Source organism: Pteropus alecto, unplaced genomic scaffold (assembly GCF_000325575.1).
Source record: "Pteropus alecto unplaced genomic scaffold, ASM32557v1 scaffold51, whole genome shotgun sequence".
NCBI classification, from domain to species: domain Eukaryota; kingdom Metazoa; phylum Chordata; class Mammalia; order Chiroptera; family Pteropodidae; genus Pteropus; species Pteropus alecto.
Genome location: NW_006431922.1, coordinates 1,023,978 through 1,037,054, shown reverse-complemented (window position 1 = coordinate 1,037,054; position 13,077 = coordinate 1,023,978). Strand labels below are relative to the sequence as shown.

The 13,077-nt window shown below is 32.6% G+C and overlaps 1 pseudogene; it reads right to left on the bottom strand.

Moving 5' to 3' along the window:
* Positions 1-9,547: 9,547 nt before the first annotated feature.
* LOC112475527 lies at positions 9,548-9,666 on the bottom strand (annotated as a pseudogene).
* Positions 9,667-13,077: the final 3,411 nt, after the last annotated feature.

The window sequence follows — 13,077 nt, the reverse complement described above, 5'->3', positions numbered from 1 at the left end:
CAATGAACTATAAATATTTGGACCAACCAAGTAAATGGTGACTATAAAGGCTATAGCATGTGTAAAGTTCTGTTTTCATGGGCACCCATATTAGTATGGCATTTTTTTCTTGACTTCTTCAAATATCATTGTTTGTGTAAATCTGAAGTTTCATGGTAAGACTAAAAGAAATTGATTTCAATATCTAATTTCATTCTAGTTTATCATCCTTTTTAGTGTTCAGCTATCTACCTGCTTATAACAAATTACTTCTGCAGTTGCTCTTTTGAATGCGACACGGCAAGTCTTCATTGGATCGCGTACTTTGTACATCCTAGAATAACACAAAATTCAGAGATTTTTTTTCTGTTTTCATATTTATAAAGTGAGATTAAAACATTTAAAAGCCTCTTAAATGCCAGCAATTTGGTTTTTAACAGTAGGCTTTATAGTTAGACAATAGTGAAATGTAACTCTTGCAGTGATGGTCATGAGAAGGTCATGTTATTTTATGCTTTACATAAAATAACAGCATGGGAGAAGTTGGTAAACCAAAGAGATATAATCTAGACATAAAAATTATTTATTACTCTAGTTTCCAAACATTTGTAATCCAGATAGCAAGTGCCCTTCTAGACATCTGATTTGAGTGCTCTTGCTCTCTTCTCTTACTCCTCACCTCCTCTTCTGTCCTGCTCAATCCTAAATTCTAGGCAATCTCTAACATTCCCTTTCTCAGTGTTTATGAACTTCACTTCTATTTTATCATACTTAATTATGTACTTACTATATCAACTGCCTCTACTTTTTTAGTTAGAATTATCATTGATCCTCACCTATTTTTCCGCTATCTCTTACTTTTTACCTGCTTTCATTTTTACCTATCACTAACAACCTGCATTACACAAAACTAGAGAAACTAGTATAATGAATCTCAGTCTACCCATCATCTAGTTTCAACAATTACCAATATATTGCCACTCATGTATATTTCCCCCATTTTTTTTTGCAACCTGAAGTATTTTAAAGCGAACCTAAGAAATGGTGACATTTTACGTATAAATATCACAGTATACATCTCTGACAAGAACTTTGGTGTTTTGTTTGTTCGTTTGTTATGTTTTTTTTCCCCTTGCATTACTAAGAACCTGTTATTATAGCTAATAGAACTAAATAGTTATTCCTTGATATAATTTAATACCAAGGCTATTTTCAAATGTCCCTAATTGTTTCCAAGATGTCTATTTATAGTATGAGATCTGTACTACATTTGGTTATATGTCTCTCACATTTCTATTATTTTATAAGAAACTTTTTTTTCATTCCATCGATTTATTGAAGAAACTAAGTTATTTGTTCTTTTGAATGTTCAACATTTTAGATCTGGACTTTTTCATCATTTTGTTCATGTTAGTCCTCTACTTTCCCTATTTTCTGTAAACTAGGAGTTAGATTAGATCCAGACAGTTGTGTTGTTATTTGTTTGTTTTTAATGCTGGAATATTTCATAATAGTTAATGAGACACATAATATCTGATTGTCTCACTTATAGTGATGCTGAAATTTATCAGTGGGTTCATGTGGTAGTAACCTGATTCCCTCAAAAATATGGTTTTATGTCAACATTTTACCATTTATAATTGTTTCCTAGGTCCATTATTTTATTTGCATTGAAAAATGTCAATTTTTATTATTCTTTCAGCACTTATCAAATGGAATTATCAGAAACTAAAAAACTGTTTCGTTATCTTAATACATCTCATGCAGGAAAGGAAGGATAAATACTTGAATCTTTGTCTTTATCAAATTTCAGAGTAGTGGGTTAGCCTTCTCTAATGGTGACCAGTGAAGATTTGCCATGGGTGTTCCTGTTGTTGCTCTTACTATCATAATAACGTCATAGGTTTTACATATGTGATGTGTGTTTCGACCCATTGCAATTGTCACTCTTTTCAGTAATGAAGTGAGAATTTTATTATCATGCTTAATATTAGAAGTATTCTCATTAAAATTGTGAAATTTTTATGCTTTTACATTATTTTACATTTTTCCAAAGTGATACCCAGTGCAATCAGACTTTCCTAGAACAACATAAGTAGTAAATATGGAAAACATCTAATATTTACAGATTATATAATTGACTGAGGAACTAAGAAAACACTAAGATTTATATAACATACTTCATTAGAAAAAACTATGTAAAAATCAATAGCTTTGTCTATTTATTTATCTTTACAATAATTACAATAATTAGCTAAATATCATAATATAAAAATGCTTTACAATCAGATTGAAAATTATAAGTTGTCTAAAAAAATCAAGAAATATGAAAAGTCTCCATTGGAAAAAGGTACTTTACAGAATAACATAACAGAACTTTAATGAAGAAGAGACCAACGTCTCCCAGGATGAGATAATTCAATATTGTACAAATATAAATTTTCTTCTAATCTGAAAAGAGAGCCTTAATTTTTAAGAAATTAAAGTGTATTATAAAGTTACATAATTAATACCATAGTCAAGAAAAAATAGACAAACCAATAGAAAAAGTGCAGTGTCCAGGAATAGATCCAAATATATTCATTTAATATATCATGTAAGTCATGAAAATGGAAAGATAATTTATTAAATGTATTGAAACAACTTAGTATCCATTTGGAAATTAAAAGATGCCTAAACTATGACTTAAAACAAGATTAATTTCTGATGGTATTTTTGGTCTCTATATGAAAAAAAAAAAGAAAGAAACCATAAAAACTATTAGAAGAAATGACAGACATTGTTGGAATCTTTTAGTAGGTTAATTATTTCCAGGCATTGATTCATGAGTCAGAAATCATAATGAAATACTGTTGGATTATAATACATTAAATCAAAATCGAATATGTGGCCTAGTACCCAGTTTTAATTAAGAATATGAAGAAACAGTCTCTTTCATATATTGCTTAGGGGAATAGTAATTTCACACACTTTCTGGAAAGCACTTTTGCAATGTACGTTAAAATATCTTAAATTTCATATATTTTAGAAATTTATTTCACAATAGCAATGCCTGTAATGTGCAAACAATACACAAACTATGTTATCTACATCATTGTACATTGTTCATCAAAAAAAGCAATGTAAATGTCCAACATGAGTCTTTACAAACAGTGTTACATCTATAAAATAAAATTTGTTGGATATATTAAAATAATATATACTTACTGACAGGTAAAAAAGCAGTCGTAAAAGATTACATGTGATATGATTTTATTTGACTATACACATCTGTATATATGTGTATATCTATATGAATGTATTGAAAGAATATTAGCAAGTAAAGAGTATTCATCTTGAGGTATTGGGTTGTAAGTGATTTTTACTTCTTTATATTGAGTGAAACATTCAGTCTCAACTATTCACGGGAGACTAGAAGTACAACATCATGAGTGCAGATTCCTGGTAGGTCTGTTTGTTTGTTTGTTTGTTTTTCATTATCTCTTATTTTTCATTCATTTAATAGCCATTTAGCACCTATCAGGTACTAATAAGTCATTTTTCACAATTCTCTATGTATAATGTAAGTAGTATGCAAAAGGTGGTTCTGCTCTTTTCACAGTGAGAAGTTGAAGAATGATTCAGAAAGGAACTGATGTTGAGTTTATTCATGCTCATTCAAAAAATATATTTATTGAGAATTTGCTACATGCCATGAACATAAACTAAAAGAAAAATAATACTCTTGCTCTCATAATGTGATCTTGAGAGATAGTGATGGTTTCATCAAAAAAACAACAACAACAAGAAAAGATAAAAATGTATTCCAAGTGAGAAAAGTCCAGTAAAAGAGTACAAAGACATATTAGTGTTTAGCCTGTCCAGTTGGTATCTGGAATACAGAGTGTATGTGGTATAATGGAGTGGAAGGTTTTCTGTTGATTTTTCTTTGTGCTCATTGTCACTATCTTTCCTTCCTCTGTCTAAAACCATTTTCTTATATTTAATTTGAAAAAGGCATACACATCTATCCTTCAAGATTTGTCTTTTCCCAGATTTTCCTAGACTTCCGCTCCTCAAGTTCCCAACCGCTCTCACCCAAGGCTAAGTTAGGTGATTTTTCTCTGTCTTTCATACAATTTATTTCATGATAAGTATTCATTTATATGTCTGATTCAGGACTCTGGACTGGACTGGACAGGTTTCTAAGGACTCTGATGCCTGGAATCTGATTGAGTTTCATTGTTGTATCTCAAATGCCAAGCACTGCTCTAGACCCATGGTATATACCGTAGTAAATATTTTTGAATGAATAAGTACTATACTTTATTCCCCCAAACAGAGTTTTTCAACATTGGCATTATTGACATTTTGGGACAGATAATTCTTTGTTGTGGGGAGCTATCCTGTGCATTGTAGGATGTTTAGCATCATTCCTATTTACTAGTGTGCAACTAGATGCCAGTAGCACTTCCTTCTGCCTCAGTTATTGTTGAAAGAAGTCATGGAGAAGATGTAACCTCAGATTGACCTGAGAGCTGGACCCAAGCAACAGGAGGCTCCTGACCTCCCTCCCCTTTCCTTAGAATGTATGTTCTGCCCACCATTCCCACAGTGGGAAATGTTTTCAAGGATGTTACCTTGAGAGAGTTAGGTATTGCTGACACCATACAGATGGTGTATGCGACTAATCCCAGTTAAGGCCTCTACATAAATGTCTAAAATTCTGATAGTCAGATGCAGAGATCTAATCATGTGACTGCCCAAGATAAGCCTCCTAGGTAAGTACCCTTGCTTATTAAACCTGCCACCACCTACCAAACTAGAGTGGCCTGCCTTTTTCTTTGGTCTCTCATTGCCCTCCATGTAAGTTTCAGGTTTCACCTGGGAAGCTCTCAAAGTTTTGAACCAACAGTTATTACAACCAAAAATATCACCGGATGTCCCCTGAAGTCAGAGTTACCTTCACTTTTATTTTTGTGAACTACCATCCTATACCATGAAAATCACAATTTCAATGAGCATGATGTAGAAATTAGGAAGAGTGGGATGGGACTTTCAGGTTATTTCAATCCTTTGATTAGACACATTTATTTTTTTTTAAGACCAAGCATTCTTAATCCCATATTAATTGTTGATGCAAAGCCTGCACTAAATATAGTGCATGATGGGAGGGGGTGACTGGGGATGGGGGAGGTCACAGGTGAAGAAGAGAGATGTCCAAACTTGACCCATCTGCTGCTCAAAGCCTAGTTTTGTTACTGCAATCTTGTTTTGGTTCTTTTCTCAAAAGAAAGTAAGACTTTAAGATGTTGATGTTTTCATATAAGCTAGCATTTTTTCAAGAAATTTGGACACTAAAACAAAAGCAGAAGGATTTTCTTTAAATAGTATGGCCCTCTTGCACTTAATTTTTTAACTAACAAAACATATTCAGTGAAGTCAAAGAAATTTTATACATACTAAATCATCAGACTTAGAACCAGGTACTTAATTCTTAGAGAACTTTCTGAAATTTTAATGTATAAATTCTTTTTCATGAATTCAGTGATTACATCTGATTTCCATTTCTCTTTGTATTTCTTAGTCTGAAATGACTCATAATTTTTAAAAAAGCATATATATATATACATGCATGTCATTGAAAGAATAAAATTAATATCCATGTAATAGTGCCCAGCTTATTGACATTTGGTATTGTCTGGCTATTTTAATTTTTACCATTTTGAAGATTATATTAAGATATTTCATTTAAAATTTTTCACTTTCCTAATTATCTTTATCATTTTACTTAATTTTACCATTGATTCTCTAAAAGTTTCCAAGTATACTGTCATCTGTAAATTAGAGATAATTTAAATTGTTCTTTTCCAGTCCTTATTATTTGGATTTTCCCTTTAATCCAAGTATTATTTAATAGAAATACATACACGTATGTATATAATGCTTACAGGTAGGAGGCCCTGTTATTTAAATTTAAATTATTAAGTTTAAGTTTTCCTGCACTGTAATCAGTGTTGTTTGCAGTATTTCTATTTTATGGAAATTGTTGATGTTCTCTATTTGACCTAATTTATTATGATTTTGTGACTGATTCACGTACACTTAAAAAGGCGGTGTGTTCTATTTATAAGGTGTAATGTTCAGTATTGTTACACAAGATCTACCTTATTATGCTGTATACATCTTTAACATTATATTCTTTCTTACTTTCCATCCATTTGACCTGCCTTGTGCTGAGATTGGTAAAGTCTTTTATTATTAGGTTTTTATTTCTCCATGCATTTTCTGTAGTTTTGCTTTTTGAACATGATTGCTCTGCTATTTGGCGTATTGATATTCATAGCTTTTATATCTTTGTTGTGAGTTTTGGCTTTTAACATTATAGAATATCTTTGCCGCTTTGTGGCCTGACTTCTACTTTTCTTATGTCAATATCAAAATTCCTACTGTCTTATATTTTCATTTTTTTGATATATCAGTCTTTTCCTATACCTACAATTTCAACCTTTTGAATTACTGGTATGTTAAGTGAATCCCTTGAGCCAATTTGAATTTTTTTTTGTAATAGATGAGTTAAGCCAATTCGCATTTTTTGATATGGCTGATATTATTGGTATCAATTCTGTATATAATTTTATTTTACAGTTACCATATGTATTTTGTTATATATGCTATGTTTCTCTATTTGGTGTGTCTTTGCTTTAAAAAATATTTTGGTATTTTTGAACATTAGTATTTTTATTTAGCAGTTTTCCTTATATTTATACCTTTTTAGCACACTTAATATACTTTTAATAAATGTTTTATTCTGTGAATTGTCAGTCTTACATGATATCCTTGACTCTGATCCATCATCTATAAAACAGTCAATAATCTTATTCTACTCTCTTTTTTCTTTCTCTCCTTTCATTTCTAGTTGTTTTCTTTCTACTTTGAATAACATACCATATGTAACACATAACATGTACATGCAATTTTTCCACCCATGCCACTACCCTCTTTTTAGGTATTTAACTCAAATTTAACTGTAAAATTAAATATGTAAAATGGTTATCATCACTTTTTTGCCCAAAAATTCTAGGTTATTTCCTAGTTGAATGAAGCTCATCCAACCAAGGAAGGGCACATCTGTTAAGCATTCTCTGGATTTGTGAACCTTTAAAAGTGTTTTTCTATTGTCTTGACACTTGAAGAATAGTTGGGTGGATATAAAACACTCGGTTCACAATTCCTTTCCTTGAATTTCTTTAAAATGCTTCTCTACTGTTGCTTTGTTTTGTATGTTGCCCTTCTGTGGGCGCCAGGCCCGGCTGAATCCAAGGTCTGGCTGGTGCAAGGTCTGGCTGCAATCCAGGCTTGGGACTAGGAATAGGACTCCAGATTAGAATGTTACCTTAGTATAGTAGGACGCCTGCACCTAAAATATGTAAACATACTTCAGTTTATTGTATTACGCATGTGTGGCTGAATGCCACAATTGTACTGTATTATATGTGAAGCCATGCGGTCCCCTGGGGAGCAGAAGGGGAGCACAGAAAGGGGAGCAGAATTGTGCACAATACCGTGCACCCCGTGCAATAGATTGCACTTCCCCCAATAGAGCTGCACTCTGCACAATAAAGTTGGTGCCGGCCGTTTCATTCTCATGTCTGCCTCTTGTGCATTCTTCCAACTGGACGTATCACCATCGAACCTTCCCTTCTTGATCAGCTCAGCGCTGACACTTGGAGTAGCCTGCAAAATGAGCTTACCGCTGACACTTGGAGTAGTATGCGGAAGGAGTTTACCGCTGACAGTGTAGCCAACAGGATCAGCTCGCTGCTGACACTGACACCTTGTGATTTTATACCAGACTATTTTTTTTTAACCCTGGTAAGTAATTTAATTTTATTGCCTGAATACCCCGAATTTGTTTTCCTTTAAATTCTAATTGTTTTTCTAGGACATGTTTCAGAGTTTACTATTTTTGAGTTATTGAAACACACAATGGGCCCTTTGAATATGTAAAAATAGATTTTTTTTTAGTTTTGTAAAGTTTTCTTGGATTATAGTTTTACAAATTAGTTATAACACATGTTTACTTTCTTCAGACTTCAATTATATGTATGTTGAACTCTCTTTGCATATCTGCCATTTCAACTATTTTCTCTTTGACCCTTTTACTTGTTCTCATTTTATCCTCTTGGTTGTTATCCTGCTTTTCTTCAAAGTGTCTTAGTAAATTTTACTATAATCTATTATATTATGAGTATCTTTTAATTTATACTTTCTTTCTGAGATGAACTTTTTTCTTTGTAGTTTCTTTACTGAGATTAATTAATTCATATTGCATCACTTCCTTTTTTACCCACTTCGGTCTTGAGTTTTAAGGTTTCTAATTCTAGTTTATATCTATATCTACATTTTTATGTATATCTGCATATCTACCTCTAATCTTCAAATACTTGTTAGAGGATTTTAATTCAGTTAAACATCATGTTAGAATATTCTTCTGTTTGTGATTTGGATTTATTTATTTTCTTTTCTGGTAAAGAACTTTTCATCAGCTAAAGTATTTTGATTTGCATTTTCTATTTTCTTCTTTCATTAGCTTTCTAAGGCGTTGGCTTGATTTTTTTTTTCTCTTAGTCATTTTTGGGGTAGAGTCTCTAGTCCAGGAGTGCCCACTTGTGTCAGCCTAGTGAGGCCAGTTTCTGTTAATGAATGCTCTTAGTGGTAGGGGACAAACAAAAGATTGACATGCCTGTTTCTGTTTTATTTCTGAAAGATTGTCAATTTTCCCCTCGTGCTTTCTTTCTCATTTCAGTTACAACTTCCAGAGCATAACTTTTTCTCTACTTTTGTGATTCTCTCCAAGAAGCAATACTTTTTGAAGCTGTTGACTTTTTCAATACTATTCATTTTCAAACTTTTTTCCTATAGCTGGTACTGTGAACTACTAAATACCAGACCCCCAATTTTACCACTTAGTGTTGTACTTTCTTTTTCTTAGTCTATGCCTTATCTGTGTGCTCTGCTTTTTAATGGTGTCTCTTAAGCTTCCCTTTTCCTAATTTCAACACCCAAAGGCTTATATTAGCCTCAGGAGGTCTGTTGTTTATCTCTCTGTTTATAAATAACTGGATCATGGTATTTCCTACTGCCTAGTAAAGCTAAAGGCTTGAGTCATTTGTGATTTTATTTGCACTCTTTTTTTGGTATTGTTATTTTGAGGAGGACTTGAGTAGACATTCAGGTTCAGAAGGACGCTATTATCTCTAGTCTCACAGTTTCCTTGGAAATAGAGTTTTGAAATTGACCATTTTCTACATTAAATGTATAGATTTGTTTTCTGTAGATTTTATTATACTTTGAACTTAAAGACACAAAAACATGTTTTTTTAAGTTGCATATCCCTAATTGGACTCTATTTTTTGAGGGAGGAATCTTATAGTTTTGATTTTCACTGTGGTACTTGGTATAATATACACATAATAGTTTCTCAATACATATTCACTACTTAGTTGTTAAAACTATCATTTATTGATATAAGAAAATCTTTTTATATAAGAAATTGTAAGCAAAACATTTTTTTTTTTATTATTTATGCCTACAGCACCTGGTCTTCTTAGTGGGTCTCCAATCCAAGCACTAACAAGGCCTGACCCTGCTTAGCTTCCGAGATCAGATGAGATCGGGCTTGGTCAGGGTGGCATGACCGTAGAACATGGACCATGGCTTCACTGGGGCATGAACCCAGGGCCTTCTGCGTGTAAAGCAGACGTGCTAACCACTACACTATGGAACCACATCCTATTTATATATTTTTTAAAAAGATTTCTTACATATATTAGTGTTGAGAAATATCTTCTAAAACAATTAAATTATAATTTTATTCTATTTTTTAAATTTCTTAAAAAGAAGCCACATTTTAAGGGGAACACCCAACTTAAGGGAAACACACTTATGAAAAAACTGAAAATAATAAAGACTAATTTCTTCAGTGCATATTTTTCTCAATATCTTCTCTGTAAAAAAAAAAAAAAAAGAAAACTCATAAATTTTGTTCTTGATTTTAGCATGTGTAAAAATTAAAGCAACGAACAAAAAGAAAATATAACACATTATTGTTATCTCTGCTATTTATTAATTCATTTAATTTAAATGCAAATCATATGTTTTAATAATCATAAATTGCTTGGCATCAGGTTGTTCCTAGTAATGAGCAGTTCAAGTGATGGCACTTCTTTGAAATTCTAATAAAGCATTCCATGGAGCCCTCTTCTTTTATGAGAATGGTTACCACTTGAAACATTCTAATGCAGAGCTGAAATGATTTAAAAACTTGCAAGAAAGTGTTAAGGTTGAATAGGAAGCCACTCTTGGTTTCATGGCTAGCTCTGAACACTGAAGTTAAGAAGTAATTTCAAATCAATCTGTAGAAAGATTTTACCTCTGATCATGAACAAACAGAGGCCCTCTCTCCAGCAGGTGTCAGGAGTCATGTGATGGACACTAATGATGTCTGCTGCCTTTTATCATCTGTCACAGACAAGTCACATTTGTTTCCACACAGACAGTGAGAACATTTAATGAAACAAAACAGCATTATCGAGCTTCAGGTTTCCCGATTCTCTTTGGTTCTTTACATGACGCTCCAGGTTCATTAAATTGTGGCTTGTGGAGGTATACTACAATTATAGTCTATTGAACCAAAAATTGTAATGAGATCCCAAGACAAGGCTTTAATATTTAGTGACCTCCTCTCTCTATTTTAAAAGTTTAAATCCAGAGAATATCACGGTTTAGAATGTATTTATAGGTTTATCATTCTTTAATATAAAATTATATGTTCATTATAGAAAAAATACAAAAACTAATAATAAATTTAACCCAAATTATATTAGAAATATTTCTTAATTTTTTTAATTTGTTTGTTATTTTGCTTTTAGCCTTGTAAGCTTTATAATACATTCATATTCTTATAAAAATATTTAGTTTATTTTCAGGCCTCAAAAGCCTGTGACTACAATAATAATTAAATTTCCTCTGTCTTTAATCAAAAGATGCTAAATGTAGGCAGATATAGGCCTACTATAATACCATATTCTTTCTTATTTATTCATTTACTCAACAAATATTTATTGCATTTCTACTACATGTGAGGTACTTTTTAGCAGCTGAAAATACAGCAGTGAACTAAAACTAATAGAATCTCTGTCCACACAGAGCTCAAGGTTCTGGAGGAGTAAATAGCAGAGATGAAATAAACAAATGAAAAAAGAAATAGAAATATATAAACATAATATGCCAGGTAATGAGAAGAGTTAGGGAGAAAAAGGAGGAAGGAAGGCAGAGAACGAGTGCCTCTATTCACTCTACTTCCTGCATCATAGCCACAATTCAGACTAGTCTTGATTTCGCCAGATATGCTCAAATTGAGGGCATTTGTCATGATTGTTCCTTCTGTTTGACTCTTTCACCTTTCTAATTTTTGCTCAAATGTCATCATCTCAATGAGGCCTATCCTAACTACCTGTCCTGCCCTAGCACTCCCAAGCTGCTTGCCATTCCTTGTTCACTACTTAATGCTTATTACTTTTGAACATTCTACATATGTATTATTATGCATATTTATTATTATGTAAAGTATATTTTCAGTCTCTCTCCACTAGAACTTAAAGTTTAAAAGAGCAGAGATTTTTGCCTAGTTACTAATGTATTCCAAGTGCTAAACCTAGTGCCTGACGTAAGCGTTGAAAATATAATATTTGTTGCATAATTAAAGCAAAGATGTTGAATAGGCCATTGAATACCTAAGACTTGAATTTTAGGGAAGAAATCCAGGCTAGAAAAACGAATTTGAGAGTCAGATAGGGTGACATTTTTAGTCATAAAATTGAAAGAGATCTAGGGAATGAGTAAAAAAGGGGTAGAGGTCTTCAAAACAATCCTTAGGCATGTCAGTGTTATGAAATCAGCAAGATGAGGAAGATTCAGGGAAGAAGGCTGAAAAAAGTTAATAGTAAAAATAGGAGGAAAATCAACTGAGTATGGCCTCTTATGATCCAAGTGAAGAAAGTGTTTCAATAAAAAAAAAGTTAACAAATTTGGAACATTTGTCTTTTTATGTCTATCATTTTTTAAGTACTATACTGCAAGATAACCTCTGTATTTCTGAGTAATAAAAACAATTTTTATTTTTATTTCAATCTCATTATAAAGTCATAAAGATTCTAATTTTTATAAAATTAGCCATATGCAATACATGCACATAAACTGCAGCACATCTCAGTAAATGAAAAACAAATATCTTGAAAATTAAGATGCATAAATTCCAATTTGGAGATCATTGGTCTACAAAATGAGACTTAAAGGGACCTCAGATTGAGACCGTCCAAAGAAGAAATCATCTCCTTCTTTCTCAAATATCTTTGTCCTTCAGTGTTTTCTACTCCCATCAATGGCACATCTTTCTGTAGAAGCCTAGATGCCTTACATAATTTCTCTTTTTCCCCTTTTAGCCAAGGGACTAGCTGTATTGGCTTCACATCCTGCCTACTTCATCTTTGTGTTCTCTCTCACATTCTGCCAGCTAATTCCTTACTGTAGACATCTTTCAGGCACCTGATACTACCACTTCTGTCTTCTCTTCATAACTAAGTGCATCTCTCTTAAAGTTCACATACATTCACTAACTCTCCTTTTCACTTCCTTTTCATTCCTCCCCTATTACGCTTTGACTTATATCCTCACATCTCCACAATAACTGATCTAGCTGAGATTACTCATAATCACCTAACTATCCAATTCAGTGGATAGTTTTCAGTTCTTTGCCTTATTTCAGCATCTGACACTGTTGGAATCTATCTTCTGCTTGACATCCTTTCCTCTTGTGGCTCTGTCATACTACATTATCCCACTTTTTTACTCGTCTTCCTGATCTTTGCTGTCTCCTCGATGGCAACCTTTTTCTCTCTGTACTTTAAACTTCAGTGTCCCTTTGGGGTTCAATTCATAGTCCTCTTAGCACGCCTTAGTCTTTAATGTACACGAGCACTCTGTTCCAATCTAAGTAAACTCATTCATCCCTCAATGTTCACCTATGTCTTCCTTCTCTGCTCTTTTTGTGCTGTC